Source organism: Lissotriton helveticus, chromosome 8 (assembly GCF_964261635.1).
Source record: "Lissotriton helveticus chromosome 8, aLisHel1.1, whole genome shotgun sequence".
In the NCBI taxonomy this organism is placed as follows: Eukaryota; Metazoa; Chordata; class Amphibia; order Caudata; family Salamandridae; genus Lissotriton; species Lissotriton helveticus.
The window spans coordinates 850,026,155-850,040,700 of NC_136069.1; positions in this window are offsets into that span (position 1 = coordinate 850,026,155).

Sequence of the window (14,546 nt, forward strand, 5' to 3'; positions counted from 1 at the left end):
CTCCCAGCTCCAGGCAAGGAATGAAAATGCCCGTTTATATTAGCATTCACAACTGGCATATGAATGACCGGTGACGGGCCTGTTGGATTTACTATGACTTTCCTTCATAATTATTATTACAGGCATGACAGTTCATCTGATGGTAACCCACCTCCGGGAGACAAATCTGGCAAAGATATGCCGTTCTCTAGAGTTTTACATTTACAAAAGGGTGCAGTGAGTCGTCAACATGGTACTACACAGGCAATTTGTTGAGAGACGAACATGGCTAAACATTTCCTTTCTATCGGTGCATCCTGCTTTGCAACTACTGCGGGGTTCATTTTGATGATTTCTTTACCTTGGACTAGTCTGTTAACCTTGTAAAACATCATTCTGGGTCCTAAGTAACCTTTTACAGCCCGATTACTTAATTAGGAAGGACAGGGGTTTTATGGGAAACAACCAGGGACATAGGAAACTTGTGGTAAGGGCATAAATCGACCCATCTCTCACGACTGGAAACGAGGGGCAGTTTCATAATTCCAGTTTTCGGGCGGCTGATACGGGGGAGGTAACAGGGGTGATCATTTTTTTTTCGGTTTGGGTATTGCGACCATTCGGGGAGGGGAGGGTCGCGTATTCTGAGGTCCTTGTTTTATACTATAGGAGCCGTTGACATGTAGTTCCCTTATTTCGGGTCAGATTAGGGAACCTCTGTCGTCTTACCTGTCCTTTCCCTTACGGCCCCACCTGGGTTCATTGACTTCTAGCGGAAAAGGAGAGGTAACGACGCGGTCTCAGGGTGATTGTATTAAGGACAAGTTTTTGTGCAAATACTGACGGTATTTGAAGCCAATTAGGTGGGGTGCTAGGGGTGGCAGTCTGCCAATTTCGGGGCTAACCACTCGGACGAGTGGGAGTGCAGAAATAGAGAGAGAGAGAGAGAGAGAGAGAGAGAGAAAGAGAGTGCAACGGCAGGCTAAATAGTACATGTGCAACAGAGAGGGTGGCAGTGTATTCAAGAAAGGCTATTTAGTGCATTACACAGTAAAGGGCATTCACGGGTCTGCGTTAGGATCTTGTAATCATGCAGTTTGAGCATTAGACAGGGTAGAGGGGACGCGCCTTGAGAAGAAGGAAAGAAGAAAGGAGGTACCATTTTGTCGCACTTCTCGCATTCTCGGTCCTTCGACCAGTTGGGTCGACGCCTCAGTCACACACACACATTCCCTCATAGTTTCGCATCATACGTGACATGGGTTCATTCGTCCGGTCTGGTTTAAGGGTGATCACTTTTTATCAGGGTTGTGCTAATTTTTTTTGGGTTTGTTCGGTACGTGAGTAGTCTGCAGGCATGCTTAGACGCCACCTTGCGGCGCTAGTCCGTTTCGTGCATTAGACATGGCAAGGTTTCGGATCTTCGCCACACCTCGGCTGTAATCTCTGATGTAACCTGCAGAGGGAGGGAAAAAAGGGGGGGGTGGGAGACAGCATTCGCGCACATTCAAATACATGGATTCATAAGTCCTTTACTTACCTCTTACTCGTCTTTCCTCCTCGGGGCAGGGTCCCTGGGGATATGGTTTCTGGAGTCGAGGGGGGGGTAGTGTGTTCATATAGGTCGTGTGCGGGGGAAACGTAAAAAGGGAACCAGAGGTGCCTAGTGCGAGGTATCTAGTCAAAAGGATGTATCTCACTATCGGGGTCCTTAAACCTCTTTCAACGCTGTGGCGTTCTAAGGTTCTTCGGTTCTTGGGCCCCTGATACTTTGGAACGTGGTACTTTATAATATTTACATTATTTTATTTCTCCCTCCTTTTACATTCCCTCATTTACACCGTTCGTTTTACCCATCCTTGGAAGTCAAGGTCTTCCTCTACGCGAGAGTTCATGGGTCAGTTGCGTACTTTGAAGGCGGAGTGTCGTGTTGTTGATCCGATCCGTCCTCCAGGGCTGGGTAACCATCTTCCTTTGACCTTAAAGAGAGAGCAGAGTAGGGTGCACAGAAAAAAACTTTCCCACCGATCCCACATTTTTTTAAAAATAAAGCATGCAATACCCGTCCATAGTTTCAAAGACTTTATTTTGCAAAATCATTTCAGCATATGGATTATGAGGGTGCGGTCGTATTTGGCCGGTCGTGGCAATGGCTAAAGTGCATACAGTGGGGGGTTTCGCTTGCAGCAATAAAAACATCGGAAAGTTTTACTCGTTCATTTGTAAGTAACTAAAACGTCTATTAATTGGCTGGGGGTTCGGGGGCATTTCATTTCATAATTCAGAAGCATAATCACAATAGTTGTAATCAGATTTCCTATATGCATACCGTACGTGTGCGTCGTAAATGAGGTTTACATCGGTTATAAAAATATAATACAGTGTACATTTGTAATCAACATTTGTAATGGGGATTCTTTCATACTGTTCGTCGAGTGAGTTCTCCTTGTCTTTTCTAGCCAAGTGTACAAAGGATCACAAAAAATCTCAGAACATCAAGTTTATATTAGTGCGAAGGAACACCACGAGGCGTTCGTAAGTTCCGATTGATACCGGCGCCATTTTGGGCGGGGCCGGCTCAGTCCGGAAGCAGCGTCAGGGGAAATGTTTCTCATTACTGGCAGTTTGGACCAGAGTCCTTTTCGGCAGTTCTAGAATTCATGCTAACAGAAGGAGTGGCAATGTCATGTTTGTTTCGTTGGCGATCAAGGCAGCCGTCCCTTACCGGAAACCTGCAAAGGCCGAAGGTTCCGCCGGGGACCTTTGTATGATCTTCAAGGCTGCGGAGATGCTGTCGGAGATGGGGGCTCGTGCTCCATGGGACAAATGTTCGAGTTATATGGCTGGCCAAAGTTACTCTAGTGGCCGGGGCCCGCCTTCCAGCGGATCCAGACGCCATTTTGAGGCCCTACAGGGGCCACTCTCGTCGAGTTTGCAAGAGTGGAAGAGATCCTTCGGAGTGAAAGGAAGAGGTCCCTGTTTTGTGTAAGCGGGATGTTCAGCTGGGGTGCAGCTGTGATGCCCCCACCTGGGGGGGCGAGGGAGACTCGTTCACATCGTCTCCTTCTCCCGGTGCACTCCATGCCGCTCCTTTTCATCGCCCCGCATGAAGGTCTCTCCACATCCGGTGTTCCCCAAGTGCCACCATTGTACGTTCGGTGCTGCGCAAGTACTGGGGTGCCACCATTGTACGTTCGGTGCTGCGCAAGTACTGGGGTGCCACCATTGTACGTTCGGTGCTGTGGAAGTATTGGCACCATCGCCTGACTGGGGGTGTTCGGCGTCGGGCCGGGGGCTGGGAAACCTCCTATCGGTGGAGGTGGGAGAGGCTCGTCCGCGTCGCCTCTCCCTCCCAGCCCAACTTGGACAAATTGTTGTGGAGGTACGTGCAGGACATCCCGCCGTCCAGGACTGCTGCGGCTGTGACGGAAGAGAAAAGGAAGAGGTGCCTCGTTCTCCTCTTGACATGTGGCGGGACTACCTTAGTCTTTCCAGGCCCGTTGCGGCCGGCCAAGGAGACATGTGGCGGGACTACCTGCAAATGCCCAGGCTGCGGGCTCCTGCCTCTCCTCCGGCTCCCCCATACGTTAAGATTTCCTGACCAAGAGTTGGCGACCGGGCTCGCCTTATATGGGTTGCCGTTGGTTGGGCGTAGCCGTAACCCTGCCCTACTTTGGAAGGTTCCAGAATGGGGGGGGGGGCGAATGTTCTGTTTGACTTTCATTTTCTACAGTTTATCGTTATTATTCCTTGTTTGTTGTGTTAAATTAAAAGTTCAAGTTCATTAATGGTCTACGGATTTTGTTTTACCATTTCTTTCTTTCCAGGTTACTTTTATGCTAAGTTTCTGCTAACAGAGGTCGAGTAACACGGAAACACGTGTAGAGGGATGACGCAGATTTGTACATTACATACACACAAACTCAGACGGGGGACAGTACAAGTACGACATACAAAGACCCAAGACAAATATAAAAACAGTTATTGGTCATAATTATCTCTTTCCGTCTGTGAATTTTAAACGAGGCTGGGTTCCCGTCTTGACATTGCCCGACCTAGGAGAACTTGAGCATGCCGCTGAGATTTTCCTGGCGAAATCTGTGCCATCGGGCATAATCAAACGTGGTAGTTCTGTCTGGTCTGTCTATGTAAGTCGGGTTCTTCTTTGTCTCGCGCTTTTTCTCGTACTGCCGGTTTGTCGTTCCTGTCGGCCCTTTGCCTTTACTCACGCTCAGTAGAGTCGGGCATTGGGCTTTCCAGTGTCCGACATACCTACAAAAAGCGCATTGGTTTGACCCTAAGTCTGGTCGTCCTTTGCATAGTGTCGGGGGATAAGTTGTGGGTAGCGGTGTCCTGGGGTTGTCCTGTCGGTATATTTCTCTACTTGGTTTGTCCTCGTCTTTTCTCTGTCGTTTCGTAGCCTCTCTGCGCCACATACCGAGACTGTTGAGCATAATTGGCGTTGTCTTATTATTTCGAAGGGCTATTTCTAACGTTTCTATTTTATCAAGGTCAAAGGATCCTGCCAGTGGCCACTGTTTGTCTTGACTCTCTTCGGTATACCTGTGCCATAATTTATTATAAGCTATGGTGACTAACCCATAGTTTATGAACATGTCCTTATTAGGGGTGCCTTCTAGTGGAGCTATATGGTCCACCTCTAACACCCGGTCCGGGCTAAACAGGCTATTTATCAGTGGGGAGAAGACAGACATGACGGCTCGTAACGAGGGACTAAAAAAGTCAGCACTGCCTATCTTATCACTAGGTGCAAAGACTAGACAGAATATTTCTATTCTACGTTGTTTGCAGGTAGTGAATACCTCATGGATCAAAAAACCAAAAGACCAATAAATAACAATGGGGAGAATGAGTAGGACCGCAAAGATCTGCGTTACCTACCCTTTTCACTATCTGCAAAAAGGGTGGTCACTTCCCTGTTTGCAGACAGGGAATCTCCAGGAAACAATATTTTTGCGAACAACAGTTCAGTTTCAAGCAATTATTGAGTGGGGGAGAAAGAAAACAAGCACGGCTGCTACCCTACCTATCCTCCACTGCTTGCAAAGAGAGAGAGCCTGTTGTTTCTCTGTTTGCAGACAGTGAATCTCCAAATAAAAAAAATAAAAATAAAACGAGCAATACTAGTATTTTTGGACAATCAAGCAATCAAACAAATTTTTTCGCAACTTGTCGTGGCAACACGACCTTACCCGGACCATGTGGACAGTTTCTTGTCTTCCGAATCCAGCGCCCGATCGTCCTCTTTTTCTCGTATTTCTCACGGCACTCCTGATGGTTCCCAGTCAGGACCGTAGATCACTCGAGAGAGGTCTGTTCGGAACTAGTGAAGTTCGGATGATCGGCTGCCAGACGAGGGTCTATTGGGCAAGAGCTCTCCCGATCGTTGCAGTCGTTCACTCTGTCGTCGGGACCTCTCCCACTGGATCCACGAGTCGCTGATGGGCCCCACGCTTGGGACGCCAATTGTAAAAAGTTCAATCGGGTCGGGGACAATCGATATTTGCCCGGCGGTATTGCCTCTGTGACCCTCTAGTTATTTAAATCAATGAAGAGGCAGGCGCTGGAGACTGGAAAGCAGGAAACAAGGTTTTTTTATTCTCTCCGGAGGAGAACACAACGAAACGGACAGAAGGTATCGTTCTGAGGTGCTCTAACTGTATTCCTGAGGCCTGGCCTCTTATACACACATTTATGACTTTATTGTAGATTACACATACATGTTAAAGCTTTGATGTACGGAAAAGACATTCTCGGAACTCCCCTTTGGGCCCGTTCCCACACACATTTACAGTTGAAGTCCCCACCCTAGTCACAACAGGTGATGAGCATCGCGCAGCTGGATAATCCGCCGATTCACGGAATGTGGGGGGTTTGATCGGGTCTCATGGGGTGGGGGGCTTTGATCAACCCGGGGATTCTTTGATGGGGGAAGCTTTCTATTGTACGGGGAGGGGCAAAGATGGTATCGGCAGAGCTGGGTGTCGGCCTGGGAACGGGGAAGACAAAACGGGCACACGGGGAAAAAGGGGGTTTGCATCTAAGGGCCGGAGATCATGAAAGGAAAGCAGGGAGGTGTCGCGCTGGGAACAGGATGAGGGCCTGGGGCAGAGCAGCGCCGAAGAGGGGTTTATGACTCAAGGCAGGTGCAAGCAGGGGGTGGTCAGCGTGCAGGCTTAGCGAAGGCAAAGGGCTATGTCAGGGGCCAGCGGCATGCAAAAGGGTTCGTTCTGATCGGGGCATCTTAAAATGGCGGGCGCGCACGACAAAAGTGTGGCATCAGGGGAAGAGGCAAGATGGCGCAGATAATGTTCACCAGAACGTACTAATTTTCAACACCACAACGCCAGATGAGCCTTCGCCTTCTGACACTCTGATTTACTCAGACGCTGCCTAATCCCTGCGTGCCACCGGATTGAAACACTACAACCAGCACTCGACCTACCCACGCTGTCTCGGTACATAGCCAGCTGCGCTTCGCTGCCTGGCAGCTACCACTGTACTCATCGACAACTCCGTCCTGATGACGATCCCGACTAAAGGGGATCGAAACGCCGTCGACCTTACAGCCTGAATCAATTGTCGCTTACCACTTTTCAAGCTCCCATAGGAATAATTGTTTTTCCAAGTGATTGTAACTTGTTTTCCGGAGCCTGGAATTGATGTATATATTGTCAGTAATGCGTCACCAATGCTGTTTTTAAAAGCACTTGCACCTGCACTTCACCAATTGTATATAGCACCTTGCACCAAGTGCCACTGGGTTGTCATAAGATCTGATCTCTACAGTGCTGTTTAAACTGTATTTTCATAAGAAAAACTTTTCCCCTGCTGCTACTTGGTGAATAATACCACTTTTTCAAACTTAATTGACTCCTTGTTTTTCTGTTTCTCTGTAATGCCTACGGCATACAAAACTAAAACTGTCTCTACGTGATACCTGTTGGGAATTGTTTCTGCATACACGATCAACCTAAAGACTCACCCTATCCACCATTTCCAAACCCAAAAGCCCAAGAGATAATAATAACTCAGGGACTGAATTCTTTAATGTCGTGAGAAAAGTTTTTTTTTTTTTAAGAATGCTACTACTTTGTCTAAATGTGTGAATCACCAATGTTTCAACGTAGGATAAACACTGGGGCTTTCAAGAAAGCGAATTGCAAAATGTTCAACTTTAGAAAATACTATGCACACAAGCCTGAATAATTTTTTTTGCTTTTAGCATAAACGTGCTGGTGGCATATTCTTCCTTGCAGTCCTAAGACCAGGCTTCAACTCTAGACGAAGGCAATGTGGCTCTAGGTTCCTAACTAAGGGCAAACCCATGCTAACTAAAGCCTGTGTGGAAACTATATCAAGGACGTCAGCCACCCAAGAGGCAAAAGGACCTTTCAACTGAGCTTAGCCAAAACTACTGAGAAGTAACCGAGACCCAGAGGTTGTGCAAAAACAAAAAATTCAATTTCTGCAATCTGTCCTGTACATCCAAAAGAGCCTATATTTGCCAAGATCCAGCCCCACAATGACCACAATGTAGCATTCAGTTAGCTCACAGTAAACTTGCCATTATTCCAGAACAGTTTGAATGGTTCACCAAGTCTTAAGTGTTCTGGAAACGTCAATTTATAAAGTTATAAATGCCAACTGTTCCAATTCCCAGACTCACAGGTCAAGTCTGTGGGTCAAAGTGGGTAAATCGGGGTCCTGTTGGAGTTATTGCAACTTGACAGTTCGGAGATAAAGGCCCCCGATGTTGAGTATGTAATGCAACTTGCACTCACAGCTAAAATAACTTTGAACCACTTCTGTCCTCAACTAATTTTCTAGTACGCCATAATTCCCAACCAGCAGACAGACACCCATGGAGCCTTGTTAAACTGGATACAGACAACAGTATGAACTTGCTTTTTTGGTATTTAAACTAATCTTAGGGCTGGATGTGACTCCTGCCATAGTTTAGTACGTGAGCTTTTAGATTTACTACATTTTTGGGTAGACATCTCAGTCACTCTGATTCAAACATGATTTTTCACACCTTGTGCACAAGACTACCAATTAACTAAGTTTAAGAGCATGTATCATAGCCAAATGAATATGATGTTGCATTCTGACTGCCACCCCGGTGTCAGTGACTGAAAGACTAGGTATGGGGAAAAATCTCACGGCTTGTGAAGGCTCCCCAAGAACACCTGAAGTGTTTCATCATATGATAAGGTCAAAAATAAGACATCAGATTCTAAAAATAAATAAACACACAAGCATGATGCACATGAACACTATACAAAATGTAAGGTTTGTATCCCTGGCCCTGGATTGTGCTGGGGTACTGGCTTGTATTTGTGCATATTCATATACAATAGTAATGTTGTATATGAATGTTTAACCCACATCCACCTTAATAAAGTAAGATGTGATTGTTAAACTTTGTTTCCACTCGAGAATCAAGTGGATAAGTAGAGCAAGTTATTCACTTGAAATGCACCAGTTCTTCTGGTTCAGTGTTCCAATTTGTAAACATCCACCAAAAAAACATGAATGCTGCAATGCAAAGAAAAGGACGCACAACTACTCAGATGGAGACTTCTTTCAGTGAACTCAAATGTGTGTAGAGTATCAATTCAGGTAAAGTTTTCAGAAGAATCATGTGGGAGATATTTAGCTTCCCTGCAGTGAGCTCTGGATTGAACCTTAAGGCGGCAATAGATGCATCAACATTTCTCAGATTGGAATCCTCAGGAAAACCATTTGACATTTAGGGAACTCAGTTAATTCATATCCGGCACCAAAGAGCCCAAAACACAGTACGGACCGAACTGGTCTGCTAGCACACAGGTAACCCTTTAAAAAGACAATTATATATGCTACTACAAGGGCATAGGGCAGAGTTCTTCAATCTGTGGGGCGCGACCCCCTGGGGGCGCGACACCATCTCAGGGGGGGGGCGAGCATTTCACACCAAGATCTTCCCTTTGATTCTTAACTGTCTGGCGTCCAAGCCTTTACCCAGAGCTCCGGTAATAGAGGATTGGAGAGGGGAAGGAGGGGGGAGGGAAATAGAAAAGGCACGAGGTGCCCGTGCTTTTGTGATGTAAAGAGCTGAGTTAACTGCCCCAGGAGAGGGTTAATTCTTAGAGCTGGAGTGCTTCAGCTGCAGTAGGAGGCAGGGAGTCTCCTGCTAAAAATGAAAGCAAGGAAACAGACATTCCTGTTCCTTCACATTTAATTTCATAGCACAGGAGAGTCCTTGCCTCCCAGTGCAGCTGAAATTACCGTCTATCTGTTTCTGGCTTTCAGTTTTAGAAGAGAAAACACACATCCTGCCTCCCACTGCAGTGGAAGCATTTCAACTCTACAAGTTTAACCCTGTCCTGGGAGGGTTAAATCTTAGCAAAAGGAGACAAAGTTTCTTTTAAATTCACACAGGGCTTCAAGTTGCAAAAGAAAAATGCCAGTCAGCCATGTGTTGTTTAAACAGCCTGCAACTTCATTGTCCTGACACTAAATATGCTTATAAACAAGTATGTATTCATTAGTAATGTGACTTTTCTGTCTTTGTTCCATTTTATTATTAGTCATGGATCATTCAAACAGCCCTAGAACACTCTTAACAGTGCTTCTATTTATATTTGCTGTTCAAGGTATGCACACACAAGTCCTGACAGTAGAGCGACTGTTTATTAGTTTATTTTTGTGCTTCCTGGGACCTCAAAATAAGGACCTGGCAACGCTAATCATAAAACTGGAAGTTTGTTGTAAGATCAGCACATTTATTTCCTCCACCCTGATCCCTGGTTAATGCCATAATAGAAATAGTTTAACATATCTGAAACCCTGCACTGCTCACAAAAGCACGCTGAGTTACTGCAAGTGTCTGGGAATGCACCATGCATTCAGACAACTTGCTCCTCATTCTCGCCCTTCACTTTCATGATCACCCTGAACTCACATCGATTGCAATTCCTTCACACTCATCCCGACGCACTCACACCATTCACCCGCTTACCCTGTACTCACAGTGATCACTCTGCACTCACAATGCACTTGCGCTGTTCACCCTGTACCTCACCCTGCAGTCACACAAGCACACTACTCACCCTGCACTCATGTGACACTTCACTCACCTGTCCCTCCCACTGCCCAATCTGCAATCTCACTCAAATAAGACCATCACTAACCATACATTCATTCGTCCCACTCTGCACTTACATCTGCACCCAAATTCATATGTCACCTCACTCACCCTGCAGGCACTCCTCTTACCCTACTCTCACACTGTTGCATGGCTCACCACGCACTCACATGGTACTCCTGCCACCACCCACACAGCGCAGAGGGTTAATGTGCCTGCTACAAAGAATGTGTACCATGCAGATCAAAGAACTGAGTGTAAGTAAACAATGAGTAGTGCTATAAAAAAAGAAATGTTTGCCAGAAAGGTGCTGTAGAGAGATGAGGTGCATTGTTGGTGAGTGGTAGTGAGGAAATTCATGAGGGAGGAGGAAATGGGGGAGGGGGCGCCAAAACAGACCGTCCCACTGTGTGCGACCAGTGCTAGGGCCATCCCTGGTTAGGAGTGTTCGCCCCCACCCGAAGTTTGGGTCTAGTTTCGCCCCTGTACACATGTATGGGCATGTCGTGCCCATCAAGGTTTTCTTCCTAAATTACAAAAGGACACATTTACATGCACTGCAATGCAGCCTTTCCGGGGCTTCTTGAGAGAGGCAGCTCTGTTTTTGCCCTGATGGCTTGGAATAATTCCTAAACAGATTCTTGTAAATACCGTTTTGTTTAATTTCTTTTTAATGTGATTTATGAGAGAGTTCTATTACTATGTACAGAGAAATGTTTTTGTTTTATGCAACAACCATAAAAAAGTTTATTTTAAATCAAAACGGGTCCTCACATATGAGAAATTGGAGTATATCACAGATATTATTCGCTGTAAAATTTGTGGGCTGCTGCTTTGTTACAACAGTGAAAACACACATCACTATCTCTGAATATTAGATGTGAACACTTTTAGAATTTCGACCATAGCGCCTGTGCACCGTTAGTAGCCTGGCTAAAGAGGGTAGGGCAGAGCTGAAAGTGAATCATTTAATCTCAAAGCTCTTCTGAACAGGGGCCCCCAAAATAGTATTTGCCCAGGGTACCCAAAATCCTTAACATGTCCCTGCCACCACAAAGTCTGTCAGACAACATTGCTCTGAAGTAAAATAGGCAACATCATTCAACTATTATCAGTTCTATTTTTTTAAACATAAGCCCAATGTGTCCTAAACCCCCACTGCTTCAGGCAAGCAACTTATAGTACCACTAAGGAATTCTCAATTAGGTGTTCGTTCAGCGCCCTCTCTGTGGACTTTCACTTTTGTCTTCGGATCCATAACTGGTTGGTGAGCAATTATCCCATTATAATGCTGCCTTAAACGTTTGTTAATGGTTTCTAGAGAATAATTGTTTTTTGTGAACCAACTCTGAGCTAGGGAGTGCTCGAAAAATCTGATAACACTGTCTCCCTTACAGTCAATGTTTTGGCTGAAAATGTCTGCAGAATATTGAGCTTTAAGAGAAACTGCTTTCAAAACTCTCTTGCCTTTCAGTTTGTCCTATTTGTGTGAGATTGGGTTTTCAGCATTTGCGGTACTAAAGACTAAGGGCCAGATGTAGGAGCCCAAATACCGGTCAGTAACGGCCGATTTCGGCCGTTACCGACCGGTATTTCGGTATTGTATTGTAGAGGGGCTAGAAAATTACAGAATCGGTATATTTACCGAATCGGTAAATTTACCGATTCTGTAATTCAATATGTAGGTGGCACAGTTTACAGTGCCACAGGCCCTTAGAAATTCGTTATTTACCACCCAATGCTATTGGGTGGTAAATTATGAATTTCTGTGTACATGCACATCTGTGCATGTACACCTGTGCCATGTGGCACACATACATGCCCTAAGGGCATGTATGTGTGTCACAAGGCACACAAGCCAGAAACAGGGGTGCAACAGGGTGTCAAAGTGACATCCTGTCCCCCTTGTAAAATCGGTAATTTTCGGTATTTGCTATTGAATCCTATGGGCTTCAAGGCCCATAGGAATCAATGGCAAATACTGATTCAGTAATTACCGAATCGGTAATTACCGAATCTTACCGATTCGGTATTTTTACCGATTTTTTTTTCCTACATAGCAATTATCGATTAGAAAAAACCGAATCGGTAAAATTCGATATTTACCATTCGGTAATTTGCTATTACCTACATCTAGCCCTAAGTGTTGTTCAAGACTGGATGTGGAGCGCAACCTGAGGATGGCAGTAGCAAAAATCCATCAACAGATTGATAGTCTATGTGGCTAAAAAACGGCACACCTGTCACATTTATTTCAGTGGTGTTATTATTAATCTATGTCATGTGTAAAACAAAGCATCCTAGTAAAAACAATTTGCACACAATTTATCATGGAAAATTGTGTTTTGAGCTGTGTAATAAACCACTGTCATTTCACCACACCCACTCACAAACCTGCAATTTACTTAACACTCTTATAGTGTTGAACATTATTTGCCGGATATGGCCTGTGATATGCCTGTGGCGGTCGATTATGTAGTGTACCAGATTCCAGAAATTTCCGTCCGGTGATGGGGGGGGCCAGCATCTAAAACATTTCAGCTGGGGGGGCTCAACCTACAAAAGTTTGAAGACCTCTGGCATAGGGATTGGTTTGTGATGGTAGAAGGCAGGTTAGCTTTTCATTTGTAATCCAAACAATTTAGAAACCGATTCCAGAGACTTACTAAAAATGAGATTAGAAGGCAATGTATGAAACTAAAATATTGTATATCAGACTCACTGGGAAGGCAAAGAAACAATACAGGAACATTACTTGGCATATGATGAAAAAACACTATGATTTCTCAATAAAGAAGTTACGTCTAAAGCAACTTCAGCTGAAAGACCAGTCACAATGAGCCTCACACTCAAGACTGAGTAGACCGAGTCAATATTCTCTACTTCTCAGAGGTATTAACTGCATGCACTTGAAATGCCCAAGTATCTGCACATTTTCAATGGTGGCAGGCTGTAAATTCCTAAATTGATGAAAATCAGTCTCAACATTACAGTATAGAAATATAAGACAAATGTTTTTCCTTTGCAAGCACACAACTACTGCGTAAAGGCTACAGCCTTTGCCACATACATTGTGCCTTCATCTACAGTGTTCCTGATATAGTCGAGAGGCTTTTCTCCTTTAAATCTGCGAGGGACAACGTTGGAGGCAACTGACTTATTAAACACTTTTCATATGTGTTTCACTATAAAGGAATGCCTACTACTGTTTTTTATGGTGTTCAAAGAGTGGTTCGTGAGAATCTAATTTAAACAATCTAGCCACAACCTAGAATCCACGCAGTAAGAAGCACTGCTTTCATAAAAAAAAACGAACAGATTGAAAGACATCCTTGTCAAGATGACATTTCCATCGGAAGGAGAAACAGGCTTGTATATTTTCCTTTGATGTGCCTTTTGAAGAGAAAGCTGAATCTTGTCTAGACCAGGATTTTCTCTGCTGCATTTTTCCTTTACCAGGAAAGATTGTGGAACATTTTATTACAGAGAAAGTTGACATTTTGGCACAGAGAAGCTGTTTGTTATTGAGCATACTTTGCCGTACTCATGTTAAATCAATTCCATGTTGATCAACTCAGTCCTGCGTATATATTCAAACTAGCGCGAGGCAGTAAATGACATTGAAGTCAAACTTCATTTGTATTTCAAAGAGCTGTGTGTGTGCTAAAGAGATTAAGTGTAAGGCAGTAATTGGCTCTAGTGAATAGCAGCTGCTTCGACAATGGAAAATCACCTCAGTCATGGAGTCTTTTACTGTTTAACTGACAAACTGTGGCAGTTTACATGTGCGCTCATCTCACCTCAAATCAAAGCGCGCAGTAGAGCGCCACTTCAACCATCCTTCATCCCATCCTCGTCGCCAAAATATGTAGTGAGGAAGGTCCACGCAGGAAAGATGTAATTCAGGATGTTTTATTCATAATGATAACAGGTAGTAAAGTACAGGACATCAAGTAGATATGTAGTAGATCAGAGCCCTCTATGCCAAAGTGCCGGTTTCTTATACTGTTCAGTCTCTACGATGTTCTAGTCTCTGCCTGCTGTTTTTATCCCTACAGTGTCTGTTTCTCATGCAGCTACAGCGTCTGTTTCGCATGCAGCACAAACGAGTTCCTGCTGTATCTACAGAGCTACAGCCTGTGCTTATGTGGTTTCCTCAACCGAGGTAATTAGAGACTGCCTGAATTCTTGTTTCAGCACAGAGGTTTACAACATCGATCTACATTCTTTTCAATTTTAAGCATCTTCAAAAAAGGGAACTTTTTGGGACAGTTTTATCTTGTCACAACTGTGTACACTGTTTGCACACATCGACCCCTTAATCACCTTCATTTTCTAAGAGGTGAGTCTATGTTTTTTTTTTGTGGGGCACAGCTGTAATTTTATGTCTAGTTTTGTGTGACATGCAATCGCA